The sequence below is a fragment of the Trichosurus vulpecula genome, chromosome 4 (assembly GCF_011100635.1).
Source record: "Trichosurus vulpecula isolate mTriVul1 chromosome 4, mTriVul1.pri, whole genome shotgun sequence".
NCBI lineage: Eukaryota > Metazoa > Chordata > Mammalia > Diprotodontia > Phalangeridae > Trichosurus > Trichosurus vulpecula.
In genome coordinates this window covers 59,015,454-59,032,639 of record NC_050576.1, presented here as the reverse complement: position 1 = coordinate 59,032,639, position 17,186 = coordinate 59,015,454, and the positions used below count along the sequence as shown (strand labels likewise).

The following is a 17,186-nucleotide window of genomic DNA, read 5'->3' as shown; positions in this document are numbered from 1 at the left end:
AGGAATAATTGCAACTCTTAAAGCAAGGTCTAAACATCTTTTCCCACCAGTACTTAGTTAATAAAATAATGAGCCTGTTTTTCTAGGTGAAGAAATGAAGAATTCTAGAATTCAAGGGGTTGGTTAAGTGACCTGCTATGACTATGCCATTAGTAAATTCTGAGGTGGGATTTTAAAACCCAGGCCTTTTGACTCAGGTCTGGAAGTGAGATCTCATCCACTGTCTTTTCCACACTACAGACACCTGCGTATATTATATCTTACGGCATAATTGGTGTCTATCGTGTACATCAAAGGAGATTTGAAGCAAAGAAAGAACTATGGAGTCTGAATGCAAACTGAAGCATACTAGCTTCACTTTGTTGTTGGGTTTTTTTTGGTGGTTTTTCCCTTTTGTGCTGTTTCTTCTTTAACAACATGACTAATGTGGAAATATGTTTAATACGATTGCACATGTATAACCTATATCAGATTGCTTGCCAGAAGAGGGAAGGGAGGGAGAGGAAAATTTGGAACTCAATATTATAAAAAATGAATGTTGAGAACTATCTTTACATTTACTATTTACCAAGAAAGAAAGAAAAGCAAGAAAAGCACAAGAGGAAGAAAACCAATTTCCTTAATGAATACTGATGCAACAAAAAATTAAATAAAATGCTAGCAAGGAAGATTACAGCAAAATATCACAAAGACTGCTGTGACCAGGTGGGCTAATTCAATAGGAAAACTATCTGCATAAATGATCAAATCAATAACAAAACAAAAAACAAAAATCATACAATTATCTAAAATGATACAGAAAAAGCATCTGACAAAATACACTCATTCCTATTGAAAACACAGGAATAAATGGAGCTTTATTTAAAATGATAAGTAGTTTCTAAGACCATCAGTGACCATTATCTGTAATAGGGATAAACTAGAAGCCTTCTTACTAAAATCAGGGATGAAGTAAGGATGCCCATTATCACCACTATTATTCAATATTGTACTAGAAAAACTAGCTATAGCAATCAAAGCAGAAAAAGAAATGGAAGGCATTAGAATAGGCATTGAGGAAAGAAAGCCACAAGAAGTAGAGCCAACATGTCAGAGTAACAGGAAGCTCCTGTCCTCCTTACCTCCCAAAAAGATCTAAAAAAATTGTATCAGACCAAACTCTGATCAGGAAATTCAAGAAAGTGGATCAGACCACTTTGGAAGTACTCCTGCCTGAGCTGTCCCTGAAATCCTGAAATAACACAATGCCCCTAAAGAAAACAATAGGAAGACCAAAAGAAGTGCACAGAGTCCAGCACTAATAAAGTCCAAAGTCAGGAAGCAGGCTAGAAGAATGAGCAAACAAACAAAAACTCCTACTATAAAGTTATTGTGGTGACAGCGTTGCTCAAGAGACAAAACCAGAAGAGAATTACTCCAAAACATCTACAAGCTAAGCCTCTAAGGAAAATTTATGGTTTGGGTGCACAAATTCAACTAGGATTTTTGGGAGAAAGGAAACAGTTTAAAATGTTTTTAATCAATGAAATGAGAGCACTAAAGGAAAAAAATGGGGGGAAAATTAAAACTATGGAAGAAGGAATTAGAAAGAGAATTAAAAGCTTGGAAAAGAAGTACAAAACCTTGCCCAAACAATAAACCCCCTGAAAATTAAAATGGACCAAGAAAGCCAATGACTCCATGAGACAATAAGAAATATTAAAAACAAAGTCAAAAGACTGAAAAAAAATAGAAAATTAAAAAAGAAAAGTATCTCATAGCAAAAAAAAAATCTGGAAAACAGATCTAGGAGAGATAATTTAAGAATCATCATGCTACATGTGAAACATGTATCAAACTGTTTACCATCTCAGGGAGGGGAAAAGGAAGAGGGAGAGGGAGAGAATTCAGAACACAAAATTTTAAAAAATGAATGTTAAAAATTGTTTATGTGCAATTGGGAATAAAATTATTAAAAAAGAATCATTAAGTTATCTGAAAAGCTATGACCAAAAAAAAAAAAAGCCTCAACAATACAACACAAGAAATCATAAAACTACCCAGATCTCTTACAAAAAGGGGGCAAAGTGGAAAGAGAAAGAATCTACTGGTTATCCCCTAAAAGAAACCTCCAAATAAAAACTCCCTGAAACATTATAGCTAGAATCCAGTTTCCAGGTCAAAAAAGAAATAATGCAAGCAGTTGGAAATAAAGAATACAAGTAGTAAGGAGCCACAGTCAGGATCATACATGATTTTTTAAAATAATGTTTTATTTTTTCCAATTACATGTATTGAAAATTATTAGCATTTTTTATAAAATTGAGTTCCAAATTTTTTCCCTCCCTCCCTACTCTCCCCCTCACTAAGACAGTAAGCAATGTGATATAGGTGCAATCATGTAAAACATTTCCACATTAGTCATGCTGTGAAAGAAGAAACAGTTTACAAAACAATTATGGTTTGCAAAAGGGGGAAAAAAACACAAAAAATAAATAAAATGAAAACAGTATACTTTGCATCTGCATTCAGACTCCATCAGTTCTTTCTCTAGATGGATCACACATAATTTAGCAGCCACCACCGTAAGGGTATGGAGAGCCTGGAATATTCCAGAAGGCAAAGGATAGGCTTACAGCCAAGCAAAACAGTATAATCCTATAGAGAAAAATAAACCTTTAATACAGTACTTCCAAGCATTCCTGATGAAAAGACCAGGGCCATAGAGATACTGTGAAGTTCAAACACAGGAATGAAGAGAAACAAAAAGATAAAACATGAACAAACAATTATGATAAATTTGTTTGCATTCTATTGAGATGATGATACATGTATTCCCTCTGAAACCCATCCCTATCTACAATCATGAGGAAGTCTAATTAGAGAGCCTGAGAGTGATTCTGTTATTCTTTATCTTAAAAAAGGAGAAATGAAAGGGAGAAGAAAAGGATTAAGATAAAGGACATGACTAAAAGCTGAAAAGAGTCCAAGAGAGGGCAACTAGGAAGATGTAGGACCTTGAAAACATGCCATATTAGAAGAGGCAGAGATATTTCATCCCTCCCTGAGAAGATAACTCAGGGGTACCAGTGGTTTTACAGTATGTTAAAGAGATGTTCTTTGTCCTAGGATCTTGCTATACGAAAAAAAAAATTAGAGTTGTCCAAATGTGAAGGTTGGACAACCACTTGTTAGGGGACATCTTAGGAGGGATTCTTGCACATTTCATTTGGACTGGATTACTGCTGAGGTCCCTTCTAACTCTGAAATTCTGTGTTTCCATAATAAATGCCTAGCTGACCCTCTGAAGGGGGAATAAATTGGACCAGTTATGTTTTTGCCTGGCATATTAAAAAGCTAAAGCATTCTCTAAAATCCAAGAAACTGTCATCATCTGATGTGCCTCTCTAAAAATGAGTAAGTAGAAATGACATATAAAAGGATCAGATTCCAGCCATTAGTGTGTAAACATTGTGAAGAAGTATCCATTTGCTATTTTATGCAATCTGGGTTTTTACTATGTTCAGAATAATCCAGCTGTTAGGAATATGCAAAGGAAAAGGTATCATTTGGTTGCAAAAATCTTACGGGAAGGAGACTCAACAGTCAACTATGCTGAGTGACACAGTCACACTGTTTCACTAGAAGCAAGAAAATGAATTATGATATTCTAAAAAAACAGATGTTTGTGTTTTATGAAATAAAAGTGAGGTCATTCCACTGAATGTACTGAACCATGGGGTACCAAACTCTGACATGCTGATACTCTCTCCATTCCTATGGCCCAGGCTGACAATACTTAGGAACACAAGGTCTAGGTCAGAAGAGACTTTCAGAAACTATCCACTCCAACTCCCTCATTTTAGTTATGTTGTAAACCATGGAGGCAGCAGAGAGGTTAAATAATTTGCCCAAAGGTAGGGCAGCTAGGTGGTGCAGTGGAAAGGCCTCAGACACATACTAGTTGGGTGACCTTGGGCAAGTCACTTAACCCTGTTTGACCCAGTTTCCTCATCTGTAAAATGAGCTGGAAAAGGAAATGGCAAACCACTCCAGTATCTCTGCCAAGAAAAACCCCAAAATGGGGTCATGAAGTGTCAGACATGACTGAAAAACAATACCATAGCACCACTTGGGGATTCAAATATACAGTGAATAAATGTTTATTAATGTATTCCATTCATTCATTCAAAATCACCCAGGGTCTGATGATAATACCTGATATTTACATAATCGCTTGAGTGTTTGGAAAGTGTTTTAAATCTCACTCAATTCTCGCAACCATAGATATTACTGCCCTTATTTTACAGATTAAAAATAACGAATTGGAATCGGAAAGATTCAAACCCAGGTTTCTCCTGTTATTTTCTACTACACTAATACTCCTCTTCAGCAAGAGGTTTATTTTCCCTTGACACCTCATTTATGTGCTAAGCTAAAGTGATTTAAGTAGAGCAAAATGTTATTCACGAGGACATCCCCTAGAACAGAGGTTCTTAACAGATCCCTTCTTAGAATGATATTTTTAAACGCGTAAAATAAAACATACAGGAAATACAAAGGAAGCCAATTTTATTGAAATAGTCAAAATATTTTTTAAAAACATGTTCCACAGACTTCAGGTTAAGAATCTCTGCCTTAAACCTAAGTCACCGTAACCTACCTGCTCAGATTCAGGGTTGCTAAACAGACCCAAAATGGAAACGGCTGATTCAGCTCTTGTTGCCTGGTGGCCTTTCTATAGGCTCTAGGCTCTTCACAGTCACTGCTCAAGAGTGCTGACAAGGGAAAAGCTAAACCAGCTCAAGGTTCAGGCCTTCAGGGGACTGTAGACTGAGTCTGGCTGTGGGAGAACTGAGCTGGCATTTCCCATAGGCAGCAAGAATAGGGGCAGGGTGAGAGCTAAGTAGGGCAAGGGCCAGTTTCTCCTTTGAGTAGGCATTTTCGAGGATTCTGTCTGGCTGACACACCCAGAGGGAACCGGATCAGAGGCAGGAGTTCTGTCTGATGAAGAAAAACCTCACAACAGCATGGCTCAGGGCTTAAAATAGCCAGCCAGTGTTGTTCCTTATGCCACAGATTTCAGTTTGAAATGCTGGATCATGTACCTACAATGGCCAGGCTGCCTCCTACTTTAACACCATTATCTGTCCCGCTACTGGAAACGTAGGTTCATTCTAGATGCTACCTTTACCTTACAGCTGAGTAACCAGAAGGTAGCCTCCTCTTCCACTCCCCTCCCCCTGCCCTGTGTAGACAGATACCCCCTTAGCTTTATAGGTTCTGCAAATGAGGGGATTATGTGTAAGCATCATAAGTTGGTGCAAATTAGCACCCTCTTTCCTTATTAAGTAATGATTTCTACAGTTACTATCTCAAAGGAAACTCAAGTCATGCTTCCCAGACATTACTTCATTCTGGCAAAGAGGGACTATGAAGGTGAAACTGTTTTATAGACACAGGGAAACCAAGGCACCCAAAATGTGAGCAACTCACCTGGGGTTGACAACAAAGCCCAGAATCTCAAACTACTAATTAAATTTGGAATAAATCCTGGGTATCTGGAAATAGAATGGTGCTTCTTAAGAATGTTTCCTTTGGGAAATATTGCTTTGGCTAAAGACATCAGTGTGCAATGAGCTGCAAATTACTCACTGGGCAATTGGTAAATTACCAGCTGTGGGCCCAATGAAAATTCACAGGAACTGCCACGGAAACATCAATATTAACAGGATAGTTTCAGAAAAACCCAAGGAAGACATGTATGAATTGATGCAAAGTGAAGTGAACAGAACCAGGACAATAGAATATACAGTAATAGCAATATTTTAATGATCAACTGTGAAAGACTTAGCTATTCTGATCATTAAAGTGATCAATGGAAACCGCAAAAGACCCACGATTAAAAAGCTATCCACCTCCAAAAACAGAATTGATGGACTCTTAGTACAGACTGAAGCATTATCCATTTTTCTTGTTTCTTTTTCTCACAGCATAGCTAATGGAGAAATGTTTTGCATGACTTCATATGTATAATGGGTATATTTCTTCCCTTCTTAATGTGTGGGAATGAGGTGGAGGGAGAGAATTTAGAACTAAACATAGAAAATATTAAAAAGAAACATCAATATTGAAAGAAAAATCCCATCCATTAGAGCAAAGGTGTCAAACATGCAGCCCCCTCCCACGGGGCCCAGAACCAGATTAAAATGTAATTGGGAAATATTTAACAAAATTTAAAAGTACAATAAAATGCAGATAATGGTAATAATTTGTTTTCCTTGTGTATGGTTTGGCGCCACTCCCCCACCCCCATTCTATTTGAATTGACACCACTGCGCTAGAGAACACCTTGAGATAATTAGTTGGCATTTGGAAGAGAACACTGGGCATGGAGTTTGAAAGGCTGAGTTCAAATATGGATTCAAAGACCTATCTGCAGGACCATCAGCAAGTCACTTCACATCTACACAGTTTTGCTAACTCCCAGGGTTGTTCTGAGGATCAAATGACATATTTTTAAATGATTAGCCTTATGTTTGACACATGGAAATAAATCTTCCTTCCAACTGCCCATCCATCCATCCTTCCATCCACCCATCCATCACCTGCTAAGCTATCCCAGGGCAGTGACTAAATCTCTCTGGGCTTCAACTACCTTATATATTAGGGTAGCTAAATGGAAAGGACCTTAAAAGGCACTAAGAATTTATTCATACAAGGTTGTTTCACATGCCAAGGACAAGGTGACACAATCTTGCTTAAAAGTGTTCTCACATTAGCATGGACTATGTACAGAGTTGCCCATAGCAGATTTAGTAAGAGATAAGCAATCAAATCATCATGGAACAACAGCGCTAGAGTTTTCCGGGGTCTATCAGGTGGTGTATAAATTCTACCAGAAGGAAGGGGAACAAATAACTTAACCTCTCAAGACCTTAATTTCATTCTAGAATGGGGGGTGGAATCAAATTATTTCTAAGGTTCTTCCATCTCAAACATGCCAGAATTCTTTAGTTGGTCATAATTTAAGCAGGCAAAAGGAGTTATTCACTGGCAATGATAATGGAAAATAACAATAGATTACATTTATGAGTTAAAGCTATGTAAGAGCCTCCCTTACATTATCTTTGTTTTATGTGGCAGTCCAAACTTAAAAATAATTAGGATACAGGTGTGGAATGGGTAAAATATCAAAAGGAGGCATAAGTCACAGGTGCTGGGACCTGATTTCTGTCCTTGGATCAACCTCATGAACTAGGGAGGTGCTCCTTATCTTCATACTTTGAGTTAGTTATAGGAGATGGGTGGGTCCAAATGGAATACCCTCCTTCCCCTTCAGATTATGTTCCATAATTACCTAGACCCCATTCTTCCCCTCACTCCATGGCTCTGTGTTACTGAAGAATAATAGCTGCTGTTGCAATTGGTGGCATGGATGGATTGCCCTGACAGCATGACCAGCCAATTGGTGCAATGTTATCACACCAGAAAGACTCCTAATTAACTCAAAGCAAGTCATAAGATATAGTTCTATTCCTGAGGCCAGACCTAATGTTCACTGCCTGCCTTGCTCACCATGTCCAATGCCACTTACTAGGCCCAAAGAAACTTTCTTCTGCATTCAGGTGTAGCCAACTAGCTTTCACAGGCTGCCCTTTCCTTCCTATCCAAAGAAACAGTAGGAGGGCCCCAAGTAGGTCAGTATTTTCATAGTGTCATGTTGAATTCAATATTCACTTTCGGCACACTGGCTTATGCCATACCCTGATCTTATAATGCAATATCCGTGACCAGGGTGGGTAGGGAAGCCTACAGAATTCTGCCAAATATACACATACAAGTTCCCCAAAACAATTAAACCTACTGATTTGAAGTCTCAAACTCTAGACTGTCATTACAACAGCTGACATTTGTACAGGTCTTTTCTATCCAAAGTCTTCTCCACACTTCTGGGAAACCCATCCAACAGAGTCCTCTAACAGGTAGCTAAGTGGTGCCATGGACAGAGCATCAGGAAGATGCAAATCCAGACCCTTCCTAAATCATGTGACCCTGGGCAAGTCACTCTACCTCTGTCTCCCTCTATTGTAAAACAGGAATAACCATATCTAGCTTATAGGGTTGTTGTGAGGACCCAATGAGAAGCACTGAGAAGTACCTGGCACATAATGGGTACTTGTTTCAGTCTTTCCTTTTACATACATTATTCCTAGCACTTAACAAGATACCTAGCGCCCAGTAGGCACTTAAATACTTGTTGATCAAGACACTATACAGTATTAACAGGAAGTAAGACTTCCTAGTAATAATTGATATTTGGGAGTGGCTGTACGGTCTAGTCAATTGTCCAGTGTAGTTAGTTGATCCTGCCTCCCAAACTGTCCCCTTCTCTCCACTCTCTCAGCCACTACTCCCTGGTTCAGGATTATCACTTCTGGCCTGGATTATCACAGAAGCCTCTTGGCTGATCTCCTTCCAGTCTTTTCCTTTTCCAACCCCATCTATACTTGGCTGTCAAGGAAGGAGATCTGACCACATGACCACCACCTATCTCCCCAGTCAAAATTTTTTCACTCATTCCTTATAAAGCTTCGGGATAAAATCCAAAATCCTCAACCTAATATTCAAAAACTGCTACACATACAATGGCCTAGCCCTAAAACTTCGAGGCTTTCTTGGAAATTAAAGCAAAAAGAAAATGTGTGTGTGTGTGTTATTTTTTTTCTTTTGAGTGGCTAAAACTGTGATGGTGAAGAACGCACAAAACACCAGCTAGATATCCAATGAATTTTTCCAGGGAGGTCAGCCAAGGTCCAATGAAAGCCTTCCTAAATTTCTCCCTCTTGAAATTTACTTCATACATACATTCTATTTACTGATTTGTCAGCATGTCATATCCCACTAACACAGGGGTTCTTAACTTGCAGTCTGGGAATAATTAAAAATACATATGTTTTGATAACTATATTTCAATATAATTGGTTTCCTTTATAACCCTATTTATTTAATTAAATTTATTTATTTTTAGTTTAACATTCCCTTTCCTAAGATTTTGAATTCTAAATTTTTCCTCCTCCCTTCCCCCCTTCCCCAAGAGGGCATGCAATTTGATATGTTATACATGTATAATCATATTAAACATATTTCCATATTATGTTGTGAAAGAAGAATCAGAACAAAAGGGAAAAATCACAAGAAAGAAAAAAAAAAAGAAAATAGTACGCTTCGATCTGCATTCAGATTCCATAGTTCTTCCTCTGGACGTAGGCAACATTTTCCCATCATTAGTCTTTTGGGATTGTCTTAGATCATTGCATTGCCAAGAAGAGCTAAATCTATCAAAGTTGGTCATCATACAATGTTGCTGTATAATACAATGTATTTTAAAAAAAACATCCAGCGAAGGGGTACATAAGCTTCACCAGGTTAAGAACTCCTTTGGGGAGGGGGGGCAGAGAGAGACTAGGGGAGAGAGCCGCTTAAAAAAAAGAAAAAATTGTACTAAGCATAAAACTGTCCTTCCCTGAGCTTTATATATTATTCCTCCCCTTCTGTCCTCAGCCTGCCTAATGACGCTCAACAACAAAGCAGCAGTTGGGGAAGTGACCTAGGAGAGCCCAGGGTTCTCTTTGTGAACCTCTTTCACAGTCTTTGAAAAAAGCAAAGGATTCCTCTCATTCCTCCCTTCTTTATTGATTTCATCCCTCTGCAACTGCCTCAATCCTCTTGAGCTTTTTTCCCCTCTTCAACTCTACCTCAAGCTTCTTCACTAATCATTACATCCTGCGCTGAAAGATATTCCCTTGGAATTGTGAAAACTTGTGGTCTTTACTTCAGCTCTAAGGCCCTCTCTCACACAGATCTGCTCCAGAAACAGAAAGTTTATCCATAAAAGCTGGTGAGTCCTCTACATGTGGAGGTTTCATAAATGATTAGGGCTGATTCACTCTTACCAGGAGGAAAGCCATAAACCAAGCCTCCATTCTGCCCTAAATTTCTCCCTCTTGCTAGATGGTAAAACAGACACAGTGGCCTGGCTTTCCTCTTAAAGAGGGAGATGTCAAGTTATCTTTTGTTATTTTCTCTTCAGTGTTTTTCAAAGGCTTCATCTGTATGACCTTTCTCATTTCACTCTGCTAGTCAAAAGGTATTAAGGATGTAAGACTCCCATCCTCTTCATGGAAGAGTCAATCTGTTTCTTTTCTTTCTGATTACTCTTGTGTACTTTTGGCTTACAAAAAAAACCCCAGGTGTCTATGTAGCGAATGAGTAGGAAGTCCCATGGATTTGGACCCAGGAAACTTGGGTTCAAATCCTGACGCTGAAGCTTACTATGTGATCATAGACAAATTTCTTAGCCTCTCTGAGTGTCCATTTCCTTATCCATACAATAGGGTTGTACCAGAGAACTGTGGGAAAAGCATTTTGTAAGCTTTACAAGTGCTATAGAAATAAGATATTCTTACTATTAATAAAAGCAAATCTCATAAAGACGCCTCCTTCAGATACTCTACCTCCTGCAACCTGCACTTACTGGGTTGGAAGCATTTGAATCCCCAAACCCTAGCACAGACCCTGGTACACAGCAGACCCTTTGATAAACACTTACTGAATTTTTCTTTCTTCTTTATGGCAAATGCTTTGTTGTGTGACTAGCTAAGGAACAGGCTTTAATTTGCATTAAATATTCTGCTTAATAAGGCAAATGTGGATTACCTCCTCCAAGAAGTCATCTATATTTTAATATTACGTTGTTTTTTCAGTTGTATCAGACACTACATGGCCCCATTTGGGGTTTTCTTGGCAAAGATACTGGAGTGGGAGTGGTTTGACGGATGAGGAAACTGAGGCAAACAGCGCTAAAAAACTTGCCCAGGGTCACGCAGCTAGTTAGTGTGTGGTTAGAGGCCAGATTTGAGCTCAGGTCTTCCTGATTCCAAGTCCAGCGCTCTATCCACCGCACCACCTAGCTGCACCAGTCATCCTGATGAATATCTGGTCCCTGGACTCAGATGACTCAGGAGGAGAAAAAGAGGCTGGTGACCTTGCACAGCCCTCTCTCACTCAAATCAAAGTCAACTGCAAGTCATGTCATCATTTCCCTGATGCCATGGTCCTCTTAGAAAACGAAGGACAAACACATCTTAATTAGAAACTAAATTGAACATAATACCTTTCTTTAATGATTCAAAAAGGTTTTCAGGATATAGCAGCATTTCAGCCTTCATTATGAATACCAATCATCATTTGAGATATGTAGGATTGCTTAGCACAGTGACTGGCACATTTTAAAAAATGTTTAAAAGACTTAAAAATATTTGTGGATGATTTGACTTGGATGCCTGTTAATAAAAATTTTGGTTGATAAGTAGTCAAAACAAGCTTACATTATCCAATAGAGACCCTAATTATGATCTACATTTTCTTAAATATACAGATACTGCCCTACTCTAATAAAACGCAGTCCCCTAAAACCCTTTTTCCAACCTCCTCTCAGAAGACTCACATTCATCACTCTCTATTCCAGCCAACCTAGATGACTCACCGTCTTCTTCATCCTCCTCCACTGCCATCATTCCATCCTTCATATGCAATGGACTCCCTCTCTACACCTCTACTTGTTGAAATCACTTCCTGAATTATCAAAAAGGCTGTTATTGTTTACTATATTCCAGGGAATACTGGGAATACAAATATAAAAGGGAGATATAGCCTTTGCTTTCAAAGAGTTTATATTCTAATAGAGCAAGGTTTCATAACCATGGAAAGATTAAGGGATAGGAAATTTTTTTTAATCTGCACTAACCTCTACCTGAAATTTAGCATTTCCTTCACTAATTATAACAAAATATTCTTCTGAGAAGTGGTCCAGAGGCTTAAGATTAGCAAAGGATCCATGACACAAAATGGATTAAGAAGCTCTGTAATACAGAGAGGCAAAACATGTAGGGAAGTGGTGCCTGGGGAAAGGTGTCTGGGGAGTCACAAGAATGGGGGAGTTAATTCAGTGTTCAGCGATTAATATTCCCTTTCTAGAAGTAAAGGCACACTGATTACTGTGCCCAGAGTAAAGAGGTGGGGCAGAGGTAGATAAGACAGAGTGGGCTAAGATATTTGCACTCATTCAGCTCATCAATCAAGGCAGCCTGGAGTCCCAAAGTTGGGAGGGTTAATCCTGTTCCCAGGGGTCAGGTTCAGAAGGTATTATTCCAGAAGGGAAGAAATGAGCAGCAGCTAATCTGGCACAATGGCCCACCTAGCCATCCCACCTTCCCCAATCCTTCAGTTGCAAGGGAGCTCACTTTTCCTCTGTAGGTCAAAGCTCTTGGCACTGTGCACATTCGGATTTGCATTACAATTATCTGCATACATGTCTCAACCTCACTGTGACCTTGGGCAAGTTACTTTACCTGTCAGCCTCAGTTTCCTCAACTGTAAAATGAGGATAATAGTAGCACCTACATCCCAGGGTTCTTGTAAGGAAAAAATAAGATAATATTCAAAAGTGCTTATAGCACAGTTCCTGGCACATAGCAAGTACTATATAATGGCTAGCTGTTATTTTTTTCAATTTGGGCAGCTAGTTGGCACAGTGAATAGAGCACTGGGCCTGGAGTCAGGAAGACCTGAGTTCAAATGCAGTCACAGGGCAAATCTCTTAACCTTTTTTTGCCTCAGTTTCCTCAACTGTAAAATGGGGATAAGAACAGCAATTACCTTACAGGGTTTTTGTGAGAATTAAATGAAACAATATTTGTAAAGTACTTAACACAGTAACTGAAACCTAGTAGCTGCTGTATAAATGCTTATTCCCTTCCCTTTCCCCTTAAATTAAAAGAAAAACACTAAAAAACTGAAGAAAACAAATTTAAATGCATCAGAAAATTTCAAACAGTATTTGTATTCTCTAATTTTTAAAACAATAGTTATGTAAGAATTAGATTCTGCTTGAAATTTTTTGGTACAATGAAAATAAGATTCTTTTTAGCAAAATTCCATTTGCATACAACTTTCTAAATCAACTACATAATACAAGGTAATTTTTAAAAAATTGTAAAATTTTTAAAAGATGTCTATCAAATTCTTTTATATCTATCAAATAGGTTACCCCTAAACACACCTAAGAAACCTACACTACACGATAACAAAAATAATTAACATTGTGTTCCAAGAAGGCATTATTATTTATTGTACTACTTTCTCCCAAACCAATAGCAGAGAACAGACTTCTCAAATAAGAGCACACTATATTGATTAACCAGTGGTTTTTCAAAAGAATATCAAAGCAGAATCTCATTTTTTTCTCATCCAAATCACAGCAGCCTAAAACTTCCATTCCTCCTAGTCAACATATCCAACTCTCTACCCAAATAAGTATTTAGGAAGGAAAGAACAGAACACAGCCCATTCATGCTCCTCAATTGATGTAATGTTGGATCAAACAAAAAAACAGGTTGGGAAATTGGGATGGGGGCAGGGGGGACGGGGACGGGACAAAATAGGAATTTGAAAATACTCTATATTAAATATCACGTGTTTCTAATCTAGAACCACCCTGGTGATCACTGAATTCAAAATGACATACGAGCATATAGGTAACACAAACATACACTTGCTTAAGGGCAACTTCCTCTAGTCTAACCCTAATGAAAAACTCTACTTCTATTCTCACCCCAGGATGCGGAAAGCAGAAAAACTCCTGCCAAGGAAACTGGAGGAAGACGAAGAAAAACACCACAATAATTCCCATTTCAGCAAATACCCCCCAAAAATGAGTCCTAAGCAATACCTCCAAGGGGATACATTAAGAGATGCTTCCAGAAGCGGCATGGGGGATGAGGTGGGGGGATGTCACCTTCAGCTTCATTCAGATTGTCAATAGTCATTACACACTTACCACCTTGACTCTCCAAAGAAATAAAGTCATGTCCTATGATTGCTTATGGTGTACCCACTGTTGACAATCTGGGACAATCTAGAGCCAGAAGAACTCTTTGGACTATATATATAGAGATTAATACAAGGCTTACTGCACAGAGCGTACTCAAAATCCAGTTAGACAGATCTAAAAAAGCTTGTTCCATCTGGTCTCTGTCCTTCCTCCCCCTTCCCTCATCCTCTGAATGAGTAACAACAGCACCTACCTCTATCCCCCAAACCTCAGATAGGAGGAAAAAATGACATGCAAAACACAGGCTAGTAGAGTGTGATCTCCCCTCCATAACTGGTGCAGCATTCTCACTTTTAGGGAATCAAAGGTTGAGGTGAGAGCATCTTCCCTTTCGCCCACATTTATTAGTCATCTTGCTCTCTGATGAACACAATGAACGGGAAAGGGGAAACAGGCTAAGGCTAAGCTGATGGGTTTTCTCATTTAACAATTGAGGGATTTAGACCGGATCAGTTGTTCACATTTTAGTGTCCTAGACCCCTTGGCGGTCAATCTGGTGAAGCCTATGGACCTCTTCTCAGAATCATGTTTTTATAATGCATAGACTAAAATACAAAGGATTTCAAAGGAAACCCCAGGCTAAGAACTGCTAGACCAGAGAATCGTTAAAGGTCCCTTCTGACTCTTAACTCCTAGGCACTTGGCTAAGACTTTTGAAGTCTTTACAGATTTAGAGAGTAATGCCCTGTGAGTGATTAGCCCAACAATTAAGATACACAGCTTAAGATACAATTAAGATAGCACGGCTAGTCAGTGGCTACACCAGTTTAAGAACACAGTAAGAATAGCCTTGGCAACCATGAACACTTCCTCTGGTTACAGCTGTGAATTTGATGGTCTAAACAAGAACATACCCAATCTCTGGGCCCTCAGTTCTGTCACAGATTGTACTGATGGCTAATTCAAAATACATTATGAAGTCTCTTGAACTGCTGCCCATCAGCAAGAATGCTGCATCATCTAGGACTCTGCAGAAAGGATTTCTTTTGCCCTGTGGGTTAGACAAGATGACCTCTAAGTTACTTTCCATGAAGTAAATACCTTGCCTAAGGTCAAAAGACAGAATCCTCTTGCCTTTCCCTTTTCATTTTTTTCTTCATTGTCTCAAAAGAGATCAATTGTAGAAATGTCAATTAGAAATACTGCCTAAACTCAAACTTGAGTCTTAGAATTTTCAAAGCTTTGAGGTAGATTTATTTGCCCAAAGCTGATATTAGATTAACTACTAGGCAGCAGCAAGAAGTAGCCTTGATTCAAACTTGCCTCTGCCCTCAAATTTCAGAAAAGCCAAAAATGGTAGGGTTTAAAAAAATAGGGGATAGTCTATAAAATTCTGACTTTCACAAAACACTTCTTAGCTAAACAAAAAAATTGTTCTTTGGGAAGAAAGCTACTAAAGGGAAAATCTAAATAGAGGGTTGAATGAATGAGATACCAATTGTCCTGAAGCAGGGGGTGGGGGGAAAGGAGGGGTGTAAGATTAAGTTTGGAATAACCGTTAGTTCTCTAACTGCTATACTTTGTGCCAACACACACCACATCTCCCAAGGGAGCCATTCCCCTTTCTGGCACAGCACAGCCAAGCCTCCCTTCCCCCCACCCCACCCCAACTGAACACAAACTGCACCTGTGCAGCAGCTGGCCTGAGAGGATCTCCAATGATTCCCTCTAGGACAGAAGTCAAGAATTCTACACCACATGAAACAAAGTCTGTGCCAGGTGGGAAAGAGAGTAATAACAGATTACTGAGAAGAGGGGAGATGGGGAGGATGGAGTTAAGAGCGAGGAAAAACATGTTAACATATACTGCCACACTAACTCATGGCAGACTCAGTAAACTAGACAAACATGGAAAAATAGAAACTGTCTTCAACACCAATTCTGATTTCCAACTGAAGACTACCACCCCATGAATCACTATTTCCCTCCTTAAGCATCTCATAGTTTTGCTGGACTTAGGTATTTTCCCACTCCAGACCACATTAGGCTGGTAGGCTGCTTGAGAATGTTGTATTTCTTATCTAATCCCCAGAAGATAGCACAATCCTTTGCACACAGTATGCACAAAACTGTGTTGAACTGAATTCTCATTGATGGCGTTGGAATTATACCTGTTTAATTTAAATAAAAGTAGGATGTAACTCATCTACCCCACCCCCATCCTTGAAGACACATCACCATACATCTTTGCATCCCTCAGAGGGCTTTTAGCAAGTAGTACCACTTAGAAATAGGGACCATTTCCTTTTTGTCTCTGTAGCCATTGCCTACTACATAGTAGGTGCTTAATAAATACTTGCTGATTGAGTGATCTAATCCAACTTCCAACCCCAGGAACGAATCCCCTTTATATTATCCCTAACAGGTAATTAATTGTTCAAGCACTATTTGAACCCTTCTAATAAAGAAAGGCAGTGTGGAAAAAGACAGATTTGGCAGAGGTCCTTAGTGCCCTTGGGCACATACTCTCTTTCCTGAGTCATTTGATTTCATTATAAAATGAGGAAGGTGGACCAGATGATCTCTTTGGTCCCTTCCAGCCCTAAGTCACTCCCCTATTAAATAAACTCCAATGGTTCCTTATTACCTACAGGTTAAACTATAATAGCTTTTATTTGGTTTTTAATGCCCTTCCTGGCCTGTATCCTTCCTTCTTTTCTGAGCTTCTCACACCTCACTCCTCTCCAAGTACTCTGCAATACAGTGTCATTGGCATCCTTGCTGTTCCTCACACATCTCCCTATTCCACTGGCTGTCTCCCACCTCCTGCATTCCCTGGCTTCATTCAAGTCTCAGCTAAAGTCCCACATTATATAAGAATCTTTTTCTGATCCTCCTGAACCTTGATGCCTTTCCTCTAAGGTTATCTACAAACATCTTATTTGTACGTAATTGTTTATATGTTATCTGTCTTCACCCCCCTCCCTCATTAGACTGAGTTCCTTGAGAGCAGAGACTGTCTTCTGCCCTTTTCTATATCCCCAGGGCTTAACACAAGTGTCTGGAACATTGTAGACACTTAATAAACGTTTGTTGATTTGACTAAATCTATGGTCCTAGGACCATATTATTGCAAGGCAAACTCTCGCCTCTAATGACTCAATTGCTAAGGAGTTGGTATATGGAACTAGAAAAATCCTTTGGTTGACTCCCATTCATTGGTCCTAATTTTGTGCTTTAATTAGACAAAACTAATCTAACCCCCTCCTTCCACCCGACAGCCTTTCACATATTTAATGTCCCTCACCACTCC

General features: G+C 39.0%; 1 protein-coding gene across 1 annotated transcript in view; it reads right to left on the bottom strand.

Moving 5' to 3' along the window:
• The window catches only part of UCK2 (uridine-cytidine kinase 2), a 69,893-nt gene that overhangs the window by 17,252 nt on the left and 35,455 nt on the right, over nucleotides 1-17,186 (bottom strand). The window lies entirely within an intron of this gene.